At 42.6% G+C, this 16,388-nt stretch overlaps 1 long non-coding RNA gene across 3 annotated transcripts in view; it reads right to left on the bottom strand.

The window, feature by feature from the left end:
* Positions 1-13,664, bottom strand: part of LOC102546399 (uncharacterized) — a 30,182-nt gene extending 16,518 nt beyond the window's left edge. For 2 of the 3 annotated variants that reach the window (XR_010060923.1, XR_010060924.1), the window contains exon 1: positions 12,205-13,664. This is a non-coding gene — a long non-coding RNA (uncharacterized LOC102546399). Of the gene's footprint in view, positions 4,853-12,204 lie in introns of those variants that run through there. The other variant, XR_005497657.2, reaches the window with a different exon arrangement.
* Positions 13,665-16,388: the final 2,724 nt, after the last annotated feature.

Genomic DNA, 16,388 nt, shown 5'->3' with positions numbered 1-16,388 from the left:
CACTGCCTCCTACTCGGCGGACGTTGCTCCTCCTCACTCTCTGTTCACAGAAGATGGCGTGTGAAGGGGACAGCGTGTGTCCTGGAGAAATCTGAAGAAAGCTGACCTTTCTTCCACAGTGACACATTACCCCAGTGCACTGCTCTATGACTCTAAGCCGTTGTTCAGTTACCCCGGATTTCAAACGCCTCGTGTGCAAATAGAGACGGTAACACATGCCTCCAAGAAGCGCTGTAAAGATACAGTGAACTAATAGTGGGCGTCTATCTTGTTTAGATGGAGAATAAAAAAATGCTTAAGGTGTTACAAATTCTTTTCTTCTAATTACTTAATAATTATGCATTGGGTATTAAGCGTAGAAGTCATACGAAAAGAGAAAAAGAACAGCAGTTCACTTCTAACGAAGAACTTTTCTTGTGACTGAAAGATAAGCATCGCTATGAATAACACATGAGAGCTACTAAGGAAAGATAAAGGTGAAAGGCAGAGCTCTAACGAGAGGATGCCTAACAGACTGCTTGGTTTAAACAGTACTGGGAAGATTTCCAAGAGCAGAGGGATTTTTTGAGTCAAACTTGACTCACCGAGGAAAGAGGGTGAAAAGGGAAGAAGCCCTCCTTCACAGAAGGCCTGGACCTCCACACCAGCTTCCATAGGATAGGCACAGACGTGGAGGCTTCCAGGGGAGAGGAAGCAGCAGCAGTCAGGGAGGGGAGTATCTCCAGAACTCAAGAAAGAAAAAGATAAAAAGGCAGTGGAGGTGCCTTTAATCCCAGCACTCGAGAGGCAAAGGCAGGCAGATCTCTTAGTTTGAGCCTGGTCTACAGGATGCATTCCAGGACAGCCAGGACTACACAGAGAAACCCTACCTCAAACAAAACAAAACAATATAAAAAACAAACAAAAAAAGGCAGGTCTTACAGGAAGATACTTTTAAAACTGGTCTCATAGGGCTGGAGAGATGGCTCGGTGGTTAAGAGCACTGACTGCTCTTCCAGAGGTCCTGAGTTCAATTCCCAGCAAACACATGGTGGCTCACAACCATCTGTAATGATGTGGGCACAGAGCCAGAGGACCATGATTTTGCTGAGTAGGGCCAGTTTTCTAACCACCAGGAAGGAGGCTTGGGACCGCAGGCCCCACAGCATGGAGCGCCTGCTGCTGCAGCTCTTGCCGCTTACCCTACTGAGGAGAGAAGAGTACAGAGCCACAGTGATGGCCGTGCCCCGTGATCAGGCAGGACAAGTGTCACCAAGGGCAGAAGCCACCCGGATCTCACATGGATCCTGCCTTCAGATGCCCTGCCCTGCCACGAGATCACCCTAACTCTGGGCGACAACAGGATATGAGAGATGAGGCTCAACAGTACTTATGGTGCTTCAGAAACCTTGAAGCGGGCCAATGACTCATTGCAAGAAGTATGTGCATGCAAGCTGTTTGATCATACACATGTTGGAAAAATTGAAAATTAAAAAAAGAATAAGACACAGTGCCCAACACCACCAACACAGCTTCTGGAATATTTTTTTTTCCTGTTGAAACAATAGCCAGAAACACAAAACTAAAACCAAGACAAAGCAAAAAAAACATGTTACCGTGCTGAAGGCTATTTCACAGGCTGCGAATACGCACAGCAAGAGCCTCACTAACAAGGATCACTCAGGACAAAGCTCTGCTGGGTCTCCCACTTGACAAAGGAAATGCTGTGAGCCTCCTATCCAGACCAGGATGCAAACACATCCATCCTGAGGTTCCTAACGTTCAAAGCCTCCGTGTTAAAAGGACGCCACGTGTCAGTATCAGTTGCTTGTCATCATTCAGCAAACGCAGAGCTACTCGGGTGACAGTGAGTGGACCATGAATGACATTAAATGGAGGGTTTGGAGTGAGGAAGACAGTGTCCACATAGAACCTGCCGTCCCTTCCACACCCAGCTCACAGAGATTCAGATCACACCGCGGAGCCACCCAGCTGGAGCACCAAAGGTGTCCTTCAAAGGGACACCTGTCATTGGTTACTCAATGTTCTGCACCGTGATGTGCTACTGGACTTAATAACAGGTTCAAAGGATAAGGCTAATCTGAAGATTTGCACAGTTCCAATGCATGAAGAATCCTACCACATCCAAAGACAACCCTACTTATGCTGCATAAAAAATCCCCACAGTAACCGATTTAAAGCCATCCACACACTGTCACTGAGCGCAAAGATGGGAAGAAACAAGTGCAGTGTTCTTGGGGTGCTAGCACAAGACTCAAACTCTGACAACTTTCAGATCTCCTGTCCTCTGACACTCTCTCTCTCTCTCTCTCTCTCTCTCTCTCTCTCTCTCTCTCTCTCTCTGACTCTTTTACCAGCTCATGTTTTAGGGCACTTTGCTTCCGCTGACATTTTGTGTGATTGAACATCGGTCATTCCCAAACAGCAGGGAGCATGCCACCTGGCTACGGTGCCCCTCCCACCTCAATTCAAGCATCTTTCTCTATGGTGGTAGGTGACATGGGACACTTGCCAGTGTTGTAATCAAGAGTGGACACAGTGACCATCCTAGATCGTCTTCATATTATAAGAGTAGGTACTGACGTGCCAGAATCATTTTCTAGTAATTTCCCTCTTTCAAAGAGGATGAAGCAGAAGACAAAGTCTGGTATACAGCAGAGGGTGCCCATTAGAAGCTAGTTACTGCAGTCTTGAGCACTGGGACCCTGGCTCCTTTCGTTTTAAGTGTGTATGAGTGCTACTGCGGCTCGTAGGACACCGCAGACCCTTGTCTCCAGACACCATTGAGTGATAAGACCTCCAAGCCCCTGTGGAGCCCTCGCAGTTCTTTGATGTATCAAAATGCTACTCAGAGGCCTTCAGGGCCTTGGATCTGCATAAGAGAAATCTCACAGGGAAGTCCTTTTAGGAGGGAACAGTCTGATGTGGCTACTGTCCAGTGTGCCTTAGCCTGCCTTTTACCACAGGACCAATCAAGTAGAATGTGGAAACCATCCCAGCTGGGGTATCAGATGAGCACAGTGGCCTTGAGCTTCATTCGGTTGGTGAAGTGTAATGTAGAAATGGGTCATCTAGACCCGGCTTCTGGTGACTCTCTGGGTTTCACATACATAGACCAAAGAGGATAGGAGGGGTCATGGGAGACCTAGACTGAGAGAATGGATAGTCAGTGGTGCGCCATGTAAATGATTCAAGCCCTACTCCACAAGTACCATTTGTTTTATACCCATGTTTTAAAACAAATAAAATATAAATTTTAATAATATATGTTTAATCCAATTTGCTGTGTCAATATGAAAAAATGTACCAACATGGAATATTGCACCTTTTCTCATACTGAGTCCTTAAACTTATATATTTTTCAGTTAAAGAAATTCCCACTTTGGAGTTGTCATATTTCAAGTACTGAGTAGCTGTGGCAAATAAAGATATCAAATGTAGCCAGTATTTATAAAAGAAAGGACAGATTGATTCTAAATTCCTGCCTCTACTAATAAACAGACTAGGTAAAGTTTTCACAAACAATCTGAGTCGCAGAATCCTCTTTTATAAGGTTAAAGTATAGGGATATATTCATACGTGTGTGTACCTGATGTGTCTAGTACACTCGTTTTATTTAACAATTTAAAAAGTGCCTACTGTGTGAGCTAATATCATTTTTATTGGCTAGATTTGATATCTAAGACTTTGTCCTTGTCCTGAGGTCAGCAAGATACAGACACATTACAGTGGCATGTACAGAGCAGCACTATTACCATCACAAATATCTATAGATAACAGATGAAGCATAGTAAAGAACTGGAATCCCATAGCCTCCGTTGTAAATCAAATCTGTGCCATTTACCTGGCATATATCCTTGCTTAAACCACCTAATCGCTCTGAGATCCTATACCACACTACCAAATCACCTTTGCAGAAAGGACTTTGGTCTGGAAGGCACCATGTATAATTAGAAAAGAACAGACTAGTGTGGCAGGTGTCTAGATCCTAACCTGTCTTTTTACAACATGAGCAACGTACTAAAGTTTTTATCTTTAAACATGCTTTATGCTATAGTATGGCATCTTGTTTTCTGATGATTCAAGCCCTACTCCACAAATTGGAATCCATACCTACCACCATTATCTAGGCCAAGAACCTGTGACTAGACAGGATGTAGGCCCGAGGGGAGTAGGGCTATTACTCTACTAAATGGACATAGTGGATATGTCCCTAACGACTTAAACAGATAAATAGTGCATTGGCTGACCATCATCAGAAAAGTTTCTTTTGCAGTAGAATATGCTTAACGTAGAAGCACTCAACTGGTCAAGTGCAGAGAATGAGAGACTACAGAATGTGCGGCCCTGAACTGGATGTCTATATCACACCCCCTGTCAAGAGTCAAGGATCATTGAGGAAGATAGATTAGAAGGGGATGGTGGGTGACTAAGGGGAAATAGTGTTTATTGTACACAGGGCAGTTACACATACGAATTCACAGCAGTGGAGACGGAATGCACAAGACTGCTCAGGTCTGACAAAATTCCAGCATGCGGAAGAGAGGTAAGACTCACCCCTACCTCAGGAGCAATTGGCAGGTGATGGCTTCTGGAAGAGTAAGAATCTGTTTTCTTTAATGGTGTGGCCCTGCTGCATTGACAACCCTCCAGTAAAGGTCACAAATCCAAGGTACACGGATAGCATTAACTTCATGGCTTAAAAATAAGAGAGGAATCCACACCCGCGGATCCCGGCCTGCAGCAGCTCTCTGCTCCCAGACCCCGTGAGAGAGAGACCCAACCGCCTGGTCAGGTGGGCACTCCTGAGGCTGCAGAGTGGAAGAGACCACCAACACTGCCCACCCCTGCCCACATCCCTGGCCCAAGAGGAAACTGTATAAGGCCTCTGGGCTCCCGTGGGGGAGGGCCCAGGAGCGGCAGGACCCCTGCCTGAGACACCGCCGGAACCTGAAGGAAACAGACCGGATAAACAGTTCTCTGCACCCAAATCCCGTGGGAGGGAGAGCTAAACCTTCAGAGAGGCAGACAAGCCTGGGAAACCAGAAGAGACTGCTCTCTGCACACACATCTCGGACGCCAGAGGAAAACAACAAGGCCATCTGGAACCCTGGTGCACTGAAGCTCCCAGAAGGGGCGGCGCATATCTTCCTGGTTGCTGCCACTGCAGAGAGCCTGTGGGCAGCACCCCACGAGCGAACTTGAGCCTCGGGACCACAGGTAAGACCAACTTTTCTGCTGCAAGAAAGCTGCCTGGTGAACTCAAGACACAGGCCCACAGGAACAGCTGAAGACCTGTAGAGAGGAAAAACTACATGCCCGAAAGCAGAACACTCTGTCCCTATAACTGACTGAAAGAGAGGAAAACAGGTCTACAGCACTCCTGACACACAGGCTTATAGGACAGTCTAGCCACTGTCAGAAATAGCAGAACAAAGTAACACTAGAGATAATCTGATGGCGAGAGGCAAGCGCAGGAACCCAAGCAACAGAAACCAAGACTACATGGCATCATCGGAGCCCAATTCTCCCACCAAAACAAACATGGAATATCCAAACACACCAGAAAAGCAAGATCTAGTTTCAAAATCATATTTGATCATGATGCTGGAGGACTTCAAGAAAGACATGAAGAACTCCCTTAGGGAAACACAGGAAAACATTAATAAACAAGTAGAAGCCTACAGAGAGGAATCGCAAAAATCCCTGAAAGAATCGCAAAAATCCCTGAAAGAATTCCAGGAAAACACAATCAAACAGTTGAAGGAATTAAAAATGGAAATAGAAGCAATCAAGAAAGAACACATGGAAACAACCCTGGATATAGAAAACCAAAAGAAGAGACAAGGAGCTGTAGATACAAGCTTCACCAACAGAATACAAGAGATGGAAGAGAGAATCTCAGGAGCAGAAGATTCCATAGAAATCATTGACTCAACTGTCAAAGATAATGTAAAGCAGAAAAAGCTACTGGTCCAAAACATACAGGAAATCCAGGACACAATGAGAAGATCAAACCTAAGGATAATAGGTATAGAAGAGAGTGAAGACTCCCAGCTCAAAGGACCAGTAAATATCTTCAACAAAATCATAGAAGAAAACGTCCCTAACCTAAAAAAAGAGATACCCATAGACATACAAGAAGCCTACAGAACTCCAAATAGATTGGACCAGAAAAGAAACACCTCCCGTCACATAATTGTCAAAACACCAAACGCACAAAATAAAGAAAGAATATTAAAAGCAGTAAGGGAAAAATGTCAAGTAACATATAAAGGCAGACCTATCAGAATCACACCAGACTTCTCGCCTGAAACTATGAAGGCCAGAAGATCCTGGACTGATGTCATACAGACCCTAAGAGAAAACAAATGCCAGCCCAGGTTACTGTATCCTGCAAAACTCTCAATTAACATAGATGGAGAAACCAAGATATTCCATGACAAAACCAAATTTACACAATATCTTTCTACAAATCCAGCACTACAAAGGATAATAAATGGTAAAGCCCAACATAAGGAGGCAAGCTATACCCTAGAAGAAGCAAGAAACTAATCGTCTTGGCAACAAAAAAATGAGAAGAAAAGCACACAAACATAACCTCACATCCAAATATGAACATAACGGGAAGCAATAATCACTATTCCTTAATATCTCTCAACATCAATGGCCTCAACTCCCCAATAAAAAGACATAGATTAACAAACTGGATACGCAACGAGGACCCTGCATTCTGCTGCCTACAGGAAACACACCTCAGAGACAAAGACAGACACTACCTCAGAGTGAAAGGCTGGAAAACAACTTTCCAAGCAAATGGTCAGAAGAAGCAAGCTGGAGTAGCCATTCTAATATCAAATAAAATCAATTTTCAACTAAAAGTCATCAAAAAAGATAAGGAAGGACACTTCATATTCATCAAAGGAAAAATCCACCAAGATGAACTCTCAATCCTAAATATCTATGCCCCAAATACAAGGGCACCTACATACGTAAAAGAAACCTTACTAAAGCTCAAAACACACATTGCACCTCACACAATAATAGTGGGAGATTTCAACACCCCACTCTCATCAATGGACAGATCATGGAAACAGAAATTAAACAGTGATGTCGACAGACTAAGAGAAGTCATGAGCCAAATGGACTTAACGGATATTTATAGAACATTCTATCCTAAAGCAAAAGGATATACCTTCTCAGCTCCTCATGGTACTTTCTCCAAAATTGACCATATAATTGGTCAAAAAACGGGCCTCAACAGGTACAGAAAGATAGAAATAATCCCATGCGTGCTATCGGACCACCACGGCCTAAAACTGGTCTTCAATAACAATAAGGGAAGAATGCCCACATATACGTGGAAATTGAACAATGCTCTACTCAATGATAACCTGGTCAAGGAAGAAATAAAGAAAGAAATTAAAAACTTTTTAGAATTTAATGAAAATGAATACAACATACCCAAACTTATGGGACACAATGAAAGCTGTGCTAAGAGGAAAACTCATAGCGCTGAGTGCCTGCAGAAAGAAACAGGAAAGAGCATATGTCACCAGCTTGACAGCACACCTAAAAGCTCTAGAACAAAAAGAAGCAAATACACCCAGGAGGAGTAGAAGGCAGGAAATAATCAAACTCAGAGCTGAAATCATCCAAGTAGAAACAAAAAGGACCATAGAAAGAATCAACAGAACCAAAAGTTGGTTCTTTGAGAAAATCAACAAGATAGATAAACCCTTAGCCAGACTAACGAGAGGACACAGAGAATGTGTCCAAATTAACAAAATCAGAAGTGAAAACGGAGACATAACTACAGATTCAGAGGAAATTCAAAAAATCATCAGATCTTACTATAAAAACCTATATTCAACAAAACTTGAAAATCTTCAGGAAATGGACAATTTCCTAGACAGATACCAGGTATCGAAGTTAAATCAGGAACAGATAAACCAGTTAAACAACCCCATAACTCCTAAGGAAATAGAAGCAGTCATTAAAGGTCTCCCAACCAAAAAGAGCCCAGGTCCAGACGGGTTTAGTGCAGAATTCTATCAACACCTTCATAGAAGACCTCATAGCAATATTATACAAACTATTCCACAAAATTGAAACAGATGGATCACTACCGAATACCTTCTACGAAGCCACAATTACTCTTATACCTAAACCACACAAAGACACAACAAAGAAAGAGAACTTCAGACCAATTTCCCTTATGAATATCGACGCAAAAATACTCAATAAAATTCTGGCAAACCGAATTCAAGAGCACATCAAAACAATCATCCACCATGATCAAGTAGGCTTCATCCCAGGCATGCAGGGATGGTTTAATATACGGAAAACCATCAACATGATCCATTATATAAACAAACTGAAAGAACAGAACCACATGATCATTTCATTAGATGCTGAGAAAGCATTTGACAAAATTCAACACCCCTTCATGATAAAAGTCCTGGAAAGAATAGGAATTCAAGGCCCATACCTAAACATAGTAAAAGCCATATACAGCTAACCAGTTGCTAACATTAAACTAAATGGAGAGAAACTTGAAGCAATCCCACTAAAATCAGGGACTAGACAAGGCTGCCCACTCTCTCCCTACTTATTCAATATAGTTCTTGAAGTTCTAGCCAGAGCAATCAGACAACAAAAGGGGATCAAGGGGATACAGATCGGAAAGAAGAGGTCAAAATATCACTAGTTGCAGATGATATGATAGTATATTTAAGTGATCCCAAAAGTTCCACCAGAGAACTACTAAAGCTGATAAACAACTTCAGCAAAATGGCTGGGTATAAAATTAACTCAAATAAATCAGTTGCCTTCCTCTACACAAAAGAGAAACAAGCCGAGAAAGAAATTAGGGAAACGACACCCTTCATAATTGACCCAAATAATATAAAGTACCTCGGTGTGACTTTAACCAAGCAAGTAAAAGATCTGTACAATAAGAACTTCAAGACACTGAGGAAAGAAATTGAAGAAGACCTCAGAAGTTGGAAAGATCTCCCATGCTCATGGATTGGCAGGATTAATATAGTAAAAATGGCCATTTTACCAAAAGCAATCTACAGATTCAATGCAATCCCCATCAAAATACCAATCCAATTCTTCAAAGAGTTAGACAGAACAATTTGCAAATTCATCTAGAATAACAAAAAACCCAGGATAGCTAAAGCTATCCTCAACAATAAAAGGACTTCAGGGGGAATCACTATCCCTGAACTCAAGCAGTATTACAGAGCAATAGTGATAAAAACTGCATGGTATTGGTACAGAGACAGACAGATAGACCAATGGAACAGAATTGAAGACCCAGAAATGAACCCACACACCTATGGTCACTTGATTTTTGACAAAGGAGCCAAAACCATCCAATGGAAAAAAGATAGCATTTTCAGCAAATGGTGCTGGTTCAACTGGAGGTCAACATGTAGAAGAATGCAGATTGATCCATGCTTATCACCCTGTACAAAGCTTAAGTCCAAGTGGATCAAGGACCTCCACATCAAACCAGACACACTCAAACTAATAGAAGAAAAACTAGGGAAGCATCTGGAACACATGGGCACTGGAAAAAATTTCCTGAACAAAACACCAATGGCTTACGCTCTAAGATCAAGAATCGACAAATGGGATCTCATAAAACTGCAAAGCTTCTGTAAGGCAAAGGACACTGTGGTTAGGACAAAAAGGCAACCAACAGATTGGGAAAAGATCTTTACCAATCCTACAACAGATAGAGGCCTTATATCCAAAATATACAAAGAACTCAAGAAGTTAGACCGCAGGGAAACAAATAACCCTATTAAAAAATGGGGTTCAGAGCTAAACAAAGAATGCACAGCTGAGGAATGCCGAATGACTGAGAAACACCTAAAGAAATGTTCAACATCTTTAGTCATAAGGGAAATGCAAATCAAAACAACCCTGAGATTCCACCTCACACCAGTGAGAATGGCTAAGATCAAAAACTCAGGTGACAGCAGATGCTGGCGAGGATGCGGAGAAAGAGGAACACTCCTCCATTGTTGGTGGGATTGCAGACTGGTACAACCATTCTGGAAATCAGTCTGGAGGTTCCTCAGAAAATTGGACATTGAACTGCCTGAGTATCCAGCTATACCTCTCTTGGGCATATACCCAAAAGATGCCCCAACATATAAAAAAGACACGTGCTCCACTATGTTCATCGCAGCCTTGTTTATAATAGCCAGAGGCTGGAGAGAACCCAGATGCCCTTCAACAGAGGAATCGATACAGAAAGTGTGGTACATCTACACAACGGAATATTACTCAGCTATCAAAAACAATGGCTTTATGAAATTCGTAGGCAAATGGTTGGAACTGGAAAATATCATCCTGAGTGAGCTAACCCAATCACAGAAAGACATACATGGTATGCACTCATTGATAAGTGGCTATTAGCCCAAATGCTTGAATTACCCTAGATGCCTAGAACAAATGAAACTCAAGACGGATGATCAAAATGTGAATGCTTCACTCCTTCTCTAAAAGGGGAACAAAAATACCCTTGGCAGGGAAGACAGAGGCAAAGATTAAAACAGAGACTGAAGGAACTCCCATTCAGAGCCTGCCCCACATGTGGCCCATACATATACAGCCACCCAATTAGACAAGATGGATGAAGCAAAGAAGTGCAGGAGCCGGATGTAGATCTCTCCTGAGAGACACAGCCAGAATACAGTAAATACAGAGGTGAATGCCAGCAGCAAACCACTGAACTGAGAATAGGTCCCCCGTTGAAGGAATCAGAGAAAGAACTGGAAGAGCTTGAAGGGGCTCGAGACCCCATATGTACAACAATGTCAAGCAACCAGAGCTTCCAGGGACTAAGCCACTACCTAAAGACTATACATGGACTGACCCTGGACTCTGACCCCATAGGTAGCAATGAATAGCCTAGTAAGATCACCAGTGGAAGGGGAAGCCCTGGGTCCTGCTAAGACTGAACCCCCAGTGAACTAGACTATGGGGGGGAGGGCGGCAATGGGGGGAGGGTTGGGAGGGGAACACCCATAAGGAAGGGGAGGGGGGAGGGGATGTTTGCCGGGAAACCGGGAAAGGGAATAACACTCGAAATGTATATAAGAAATACTCAAGTTAATAAAAAAAAAAATATTGAGGAAACAAATAACTCAGTTTTTCAAAATGGGCTATGTAACTGAACAGAAAAGTCTCAAAAAAATTACAAAAAAATAGGAAATGCTTCTAAAAGTACTCAACATCATTAGCCATCAGGAAAATTCAAGTTTACATAACTTTAAGCAACATTCCAAAGAATTAATAAAAATATTACATTATTAAAAAAAATCTCACCCCGGTCAGAGTGGCCATCTTAGGAACACATATTACAGCAAACACTGGTATGGATACGGCAAAGATAACCCTTGTACATCAGTGGGGTGAAAACTAGTACAGCAACTTGGAAATCAGTCTGATGGTTTCAAAAAGCAAAAACTAAACTTGGAAAGGCCGTGTGGCCTGGTTATAGATCTGGGGCATACACCACGCAAGGGACTTGACATCCTACTACAAAGATGTGCCCCTTCGTGTCCACTACTCCTTCATTCACAACAGCTAGGAAACGAATCAATCCAAACGCTCCTCGATAGAGACTAGATAAGGGAAACTATGGTACGTGCACACGATGAGATGTTATTAAAATGATGTCATGAAATCTGTAATATATATATATATATATATATATATATATATATATATGTATATATATATGAAAAATTGTCACTTTTTTCCCCAAATGCAGATTCTAGCTTCAATCTTTTGTTTTTATGAATTTAAACAGAAGTAAAAATCTTGAAAGGGGACTTTGAGTTAGGAGTGACATTAATGGAAAAGGACAGTAGAATATAAGCAAAACAATAGTAGGGAAATGGAGTACTGGGTGCAGGAAAGCTTAAGCAAGGAGGGACAGGGAGGAGGGGGAAACAAGGTGTGGAGGAAAGGGGAAGGGACCAACCCAAAGCAAGGATATAGGAAAAGACGTATGGAAGCCTGCTATCTCTCAGTCCAATTACTAAATACAATCGCAAGAATGGTAGAATAAAAACTAAAGTGAAGTAAGAGGGAGGAATATTGGGAGTTTGTAGAGAGCGGCGTGGAGAAACAAAGATGGCGCCGACATCCAGCCTTGTCTGGATGTCGACAACTTACTGCGCATGTGCAGGCTTGTCCCCTTGCTAGGGCGGCCATACGATAATGAGATGTAGGGCTCCCTCTAGTGGTGAACAGCGGTACTGCACATGTGCGGTTTATGCACCAGGTGTCAGTTGACCATTAATATGCTAATGAGGTGACTCATTCTCCGCCAATCCCTGGAGGACAAGTAGTGGGGTGATCCGTGCCCCACCAATCCCTGAGAGATAATTAGCATACTGTTGTCTATATAAGCCGAGCGATTTTGCTGCTCGGGGTCCCTGTTCAAGAGAGCTGTAACACTAAGAGAGCTGTAACACTAAGAAGAGCTGTAACACAGTAAAGGCTTGCTCGCAGAAGAATCCTGTTGCCTCGCGTCGTTCTTGCTGGCGGGACATTGGGCGCGTGACAGGAGTTAAAGGAGTAAAAGCTAATGAGGCAGGGCAAGGGGTGGAAGTGGATGAGATGTTAACCCACTAGTTAGTAAGACAATTCCTAAATAAAACTTGTTTTTAAAGAAAAGAATTGTATAGAATTCTACTGCATAAGTAGACAATGTTGCTCCCGTAAGATATAGATTATTAAATGAAACTTATATTTCAAGGCTGTGAATGCCCCCTAAGAGTTATGTGCCAAGGAATCCAGAGAAGTCTCCAAAACGAAACAGGCCCTTTCCGTTGTCCTTCATTATTCTCGGTAGCCGCGTGATAAGACCGCATTGCATAAGACACCACACACACTCTGGTTGTAGGACATAAAGAAACCAATCTCAAACCGATAGGGTGACCTCCTCTCTGTCGAACAGTTTTCAGAGGACTTGAATGTGCCATACCGGATGCTGGAGTGAGAAGGACATTAGTCTTACCTAGTGCTGGACTCTGAATACTGCAATATCAGCCTTCCAGGCAAGATACGTCCACAGACACAATAGTGGCACGGATGTTAAAAAGTACCCAACCCATTTCTGATTGGATTTGATGACTCCTCCACAGGAGGAAACTATATGCCTGGTATAGTAATCCTGGTCAAGATTCTATGGCTGGAGAAGTATTAGACCTTGGCAAGAACTGCTAGTATTACCTTGCTAAATGGACATGCTGTAAGAGTTTCCCCTAAATGCTAAAGTTTATACTTATAGACCTACCCCCGACCTTGGTCAGAGAAGCCTCTTTTAGCAGTGGGCAACAGTCAATGAAAAACTTCAAATAGTCAGAGTTCTGAGAATAATAGGTTGACTGTCCAGTCCTAAGTAGTATGTCCGTATCACACAATATTCCTCCACCAGTATTCAGGAAACATGGCAGAAGACGAGGTAGAAAGAATGTAAAAACCAAAGGGTGGGAAGCAGAGCTCTTCAGTGTGGTCGTGTAAGTGTGACATATATGACATATATATCCCATCCCTGAGTTCACAGATGCCGTGCTTACCTGCACAATACCTACACAAAAGGAAGCCAGACAAAATCCAGCAAAGATGGCCTCAAGGATCTCAAGATTCCCCTCACCAAAGAGCCATGGCCAGCTCACAGCTGCAGGGGGTAGAATAATCCTTTATTGAAAATATGGCAACTCGTTTTCACTCCCCCGTGAATAGCTGCACACCCACGCGCACATCGAAAGCACTAACCAGACTTAAGGGTTATCAACAAACAAAGAAATTAATAAATAAATAGTAAGAAGCAAAGATTTAAAAGACATGAAATTGGAAAGGGGACAAGTTGAAGAGGCTATGATTTGGATGGAGGAAATTAGGATCTACCTATATAAAATCTTCAAGAATAGTAAACACTTGGGCTGGAGAAATGGCTCAGCGGTTAAGAGCACTGACTGCTCTTCCAGAGGTCCTGAGTTCAATTCCCAGCAACCACATGGTGGCTCACAACCATCTGTAATGGGATCTGATGCCCTCTTCTGGTGTGTCTGCAGACAGCTACAGTGTACTCATATACATAAAATAAATAAATTTTAAAAAAAGAATAGTAAACACTTAAATATAGGTAGATAATAAAACTTTCATGAGCAAAAATAAGCATATTTAAGTAACTGAAAAATTAAGTTCATAAAGATACTTCAACAACAGATGAAAGTGCATATTAAGATATGAATTGCAAACCTAAGACACTACATGTTTATATCATCGACGTTTACATGTTTAGATGTTATGTCGTCTAAAACTAACTGATTACATGTGAGTCAATCATGGACAGCAGAAATGGTACCCTAGTACTCCAAGAATGGTGAGACACGAACACAGGGAAACAGGTCTGGGAGCACATCTTAAAGGATTTTTAAGTGAAGAAATTGCAGTGACAAAGAAAATGTTTAAAAGCTGAAAGAAAGCGTGCATGAATGAAAGTCATTAATGGTGACGTCTAAGAGAAGTAACTACAAAGAGAGGAGCCTCCTCGTGTGGGAAGACGAGCAGAGCAGAGACCCTGGATCACAAGAACAACGCCAGGTGTCAACGGTTCGTTTCTAAAATGGGAAAGTTTCCTAAAACAATACAATCTCACTACTTCTGATAGGATGTTCTGAATTTTGAAATCTCAGTTGATGTGAGGCATCTGGAATGTTATAAAAGGAACAGAATATAGCTGTTTCCATCTCATAAATGATCGAGAATCTGCTAAAACAAAAGGTGCCACTCTGGGCCTCCCCCCCCTACAACCTCCAAAGCTCAAATGAAAAGCTAAAGTAAAGAGAGGAAGGGGCGGAAAGAAAAGATCACAATCAGAACATAAGCACCCACTTTCCAGTGTCACTGCCCCTCCCCCCTCTGCCTCTACTAAAGGACTAACAGTGAAAGGAAACTGAAGGCCTGTCTTTTACTGGGCCTTTATCCAGTGCTAGGACTGATCCGCAGCTTTTTGCTAAAGGTTGAAAGGACCTTCAGCCAGAAGAGCTGGCAACCCTTTAGATGAATGAGGCAATGCAGGCGGCCGCGTTGGGCACGTTACCCATTTGCCATCTCACCATGGTAAAAACTTTAGGGTGCCAATCTGCATACCACTGTCAACATTTCAGAAAGAAACATCTTTCTCTATTTACAGCCTGCGACGTACGGACAAATATTATCAGGAGCCAAGTGAAATATCTCCACACCATCGTAACATCGCACTGAAATTGTTTTATAAATGACTTTCTCGCCCCCGAGAATGAAGACGTTGAAGGCTGTCCTACAAAAACAGGGAGCCAGTGATAGGCCATATTTCTTAATGAAGGTTAAATCTCCCTATTGTCCATCACGCTTATGAAGGCTGTTCATATTTTTACCTTATAATTTTTTTTTCCTGAAGGGGAAGAAAAAAACTGCTTTACTGAAGATCAAATCAATTGTAATCTACTGGATTCGAGTCTGAATCCTATTTGATCTCAGCCACTGTTCTTGAAAACGTAGCACAGGAAGCATCACTCACTTCTTGTTCGTCCTCCTAGACTTTCTCGCTGCTCCTTCAGGACCTCGATACCTTTGAGCAACAATCTCATAGAATCATCTTTCACTCAAGGTCAAGTTCTAAAATGTTGTATAAGCCACCCAAGTGCTCCTCTGAGATACAAAAGACCCATGCTAAGATTCCGTACTTAACTGAGATGTGTTTCAGAAGAGGAAGGGAGAGTACTAGCGGGCTTGAATGACCCTGTGTAGAAGTGTGGGTCAGTGCAGGCTGTCCTTCAGAGTCTGCCTGCTACCCTGAAATCTCCCAAGACAGCTCAGAAGCCTGAATGCCTCGTAGACCATTCATTTATTGTATTAATTAGCCTATATATTGTTGTGGTTTGCCTTGGAGTTCTCTTTGAATTTGTAAAATAAAGGCAAGAGCGCTAGATTTGGGCAGAGGGAGGAGTCAGGAGCGAGAGGGGGATTAGATTCAAAGAATAGGGTTAGAGAAGACAGTTGGTGACAGTTGAGCCAGTAGAACCTGAGCAGGGGGGGAAAGCATGGAACAGTTGAGATAGTTGAGGGAGAGGAGGAATGAAGATAGGTGGGAAGGGGACAGTTTAGAGACATGATGGGGAATTGAGAAAAAGTTAGAGGAGTCAGGGGAGGAGAAAGGAAAGAAGCAAGGAGAGAGTCGTCGTGGGAGAAGGAGAAGCTGGAGACTTGGCAAATAAAAGGTGCTAGAGTTGATATAGTTGGGAGAGTGAGTAATGAAAAAAGTGGGAAAGGGACTGTTTAAAGACACGATGGGGAACCGAGAGAAA

The sequence above is a fragment of the Rattus norvegicus genome, chromosome 20 (genome assembly GCF_036323735.1).
Source record: "Rattus norvegicus strain BN/NHsdMcwi chromosome 20, GRCr8, whole genome shotgun sequence".
Lineage (NCBI taxonomy): Eukaryota > Metazoa > Chordata > Mammalia > Rodentia > Muridae > Rattus > Rattus norvegicus.
Note: the sequence above shows the minus strand (reverse complement) of the source record. Positions and strands in the feature narration are given on the sequence as shown.